The 2,672-nt window shown below is 40.1% G+C and overlaps 1 long non-coding RNA gene and 1 pseudogene across 1 annotated transcript in view; one reads left to right on the forward strand and one right to left on the reverse strand.

Moving 5' to 3' along the window:
- Positions 1 to 2,672, forward strand: part of LOC102489660 (uncharacterized) — a 76,406-nt gene that overhangs the window by 38,980 nt on the left and 34,754 nt on the right. The gene's annotated exons all lie outside the window — the stretch shown is intronic.
- Positions 470 to 1,717, reverse strand: LOC102489256 (eukaryotic initiation factor 4A-II-like; annotated as a pseudogene).

The raw sequence follows: 2,672 nt of genomic DNA on the forward strand, positions 1-2,672 counted from the left end.
TTTTTCACTATAGGGCACATGCGCTCACCAGACAGACAGAGACAGAGAGACAGAAAGCAAGAAATCATCCCCTGGGGGGATGGTCACGCCACAATCCCTTCTCCTCCATTTTTCTCTCGGAATCTTGGACACGCACACACACGCGCCCGGCATGAGTTTTAAGCCACCAGGTCCGGGACGCAAACCGTGGTCGACTACATGGGAATCCAACGACATAGCCATTATGCTAACTGCTGGTCCCCAGACCCCATCTCTTTTTATACCCACCCCAACAGTCTAATTCTAGAGGAGACAGCCATTGACTTTCCTCACAAGAGCTCATGACTAATGTTGCTTTGCTATCAAAATATGTATTTCTGATCCATTATGAATATTGAGACAAGATTCAAATATTCCCAAAGAAAGAAGCACAATGCACGTTGTGATTGCCTATTCAGCAGCAGCGAGTACTGCATTCAAAACTATCTCATTCCAGGAATTAAATAAGGTCAGCCACATTCATGGGCATTTCCTCCACTGTAGTATTGTAGAAAGTCTCAATGTCACGAAGATCCTCTTGTCTTCTTCAGTAACAAAGTTTATAGCCACACCTTTTCTCCCAAATCGACCCCCTCTGCTAATTCTGTGAATATAGTTTTCATGATTGATAGTAGGTCATAGCTTATAACCAAAGACACTTGTTGCACACCAATCCCACGAGTCGACAAGTCAGTAGTGATCAGAACACAGCTTGACCCTGACCGGAATTCTCTCATGATAACATCTCTTTCTTTCTGGTCCATGTCACCATGCAGAGCAGACACTGTGAAATCCCTGGCATGCATTTTCTCAGTGAGCCAGTCCACCTTGTGCCTTATATTGAGAAAAATAACAGCCTGCATAATGGTCAGAGCCTCATACAGGTCACAACGTGTATCCAGCTTCCATTCCTCTCTTTCAACATTAATATAAAATTGTTTGATTCTTTCAAGGGTCAATTCTTCCTTCTTCACCAGCATTCGAATCAGATCTCTCATGAATTTTTTTGTCACTTCCAATACATCAGATGGCATTGTGGCAGAAAGCAAAACAACCTGAATACTTGTATTTAATTTTTTGGAAAATCTCATAGATTTGATCCTTAAAACCTTGGCTCAACATTTCGTCTGCTTCATCCAAAACAAACATTTTGATCCATTTTGGAGAAAGATATCGTCTATTTAACATATCAAACACTCTCCCTGATGTACCAAAGACAATATGAAGTGCTTCAGCCCGCAATTTTTGCATTTCATTTCGATTATTTGTTCCACCTATGCAGGCATGGCACGTTGCTCCCATATAGTCTCCTAGTGCCAGAATTACCTTTTGTATCTGTTGAGCCAGTTCTCTGGTGAGGGCCAATACTAGTGCTTGGGTCTCCTTGAACTCAATCTGCAACTGTTGCAGGATAGAAATAGCAAATGTGGCTGTCTTCCTAGTACCTGATTGAGCTTCAGCAATCCCATCATACCCTTTAATACAAGGAATAATAACTCCCTGTTGAATACCTGAAGACTTCTCAAAACCATAAGCATAGGTACCCCGAAGAAGAGACTCCTTTAAATTCATAGCATCAGAGTTATCAACAATCTCATTCCAGTTGCTCTCAATGACACCATCGGGATCCATTCCCTCTGGGCCGCCATGTTCTCTGCTGTTATAATCTACAGAGCCACCAGACATGATCCGGAAAACCACTCAGTGCCTGACTGAAAAGTGCAAGATTATCTTTCATATGGGAAAAAAAAAAGACTAAAACATCCTCAGATAAACAAAACCTGAAAGAATTTATCAGCACCAAACCAGCTCTCCAAGAAGTGCTGAAGGGAGTGCTATACCATGAAAACTAAAGTCTGACACACAGAAATAAGAGTACAAAAAACAACCAAGAAAAAAAAATAACCAAGAGAATGACCAACCTAATGGTAGGGACAAATCTGGAGTTGAATGTTAACTCTTGGAGTTTAAATGGAAATATCAGACCACAGGAACACTGCAAATTCATAGAAGAGAGATTCATTACGTGAGTCTGAACTAGTGAAATAGAATTTTTTTACTTTAGACTAAAATATTATTGATTTTCTTTGATGCTTTGATTTTCATATTTAAGGATTTTTGTCTTCTCTTGAACTGTTGATAGGTTCATCTACCTATATTTGAACTGAATCCTAACCTTTTTTCTTGGCTTTAAGTTTTGTTTTTTTGTTTGTTTGTTTTTTATAGACCACAGATTAGTTTATTTTTAACATCCATCATGCCATGAATTCATAGGGAATAGGTTCCAGTAGCTCAGGCTCCTTTCCATTGGTTCTCACAAAGTGTGCTTCTCTGGGTGGAGCAGGCTGGTGCTTTAGTTGAACCCAGGTCCCTTTCTCTTTGGCTTCTTTCTTTTTCTGGTCATTTTCCTTCACACGTTTTAGGAAGCTATCTCTGCTCTTAGAATGTTTAATATGCTCAATACGCACATTGATTCTCTTGGCCAGAATCTTGCCCTTAACTTGTTTGTTCACAACAATGCCATCAGTATGCTGGGTAACATTGTAGACTCTTCCAGTTTTCCCATGGTAACATTTGTGGGGCATTCCTTTTTGAACAGTACCCATTCCCTTAATGTCTACAATATCACCTTTCTTGTAGATTCGCATATATGT

The sequence above is a fragment of the Tupaia chinensis genome, unplaced genomic scaffold (genome assembly GCF_000334495.1).
Source record: "Tupaia chinensis unplaced genomic scaffold, TupChi_1.0 Scaffold000416_1, whole genome shotgun sequence".
In the NCBI taxonomy this organism is placed as follows: domain Eukaryota; kingdom Metazoa; phylum Chordata; class Mammalia; order Scandentia; family Tupaiidae; genus Tupaia; species Tupaia belangeri.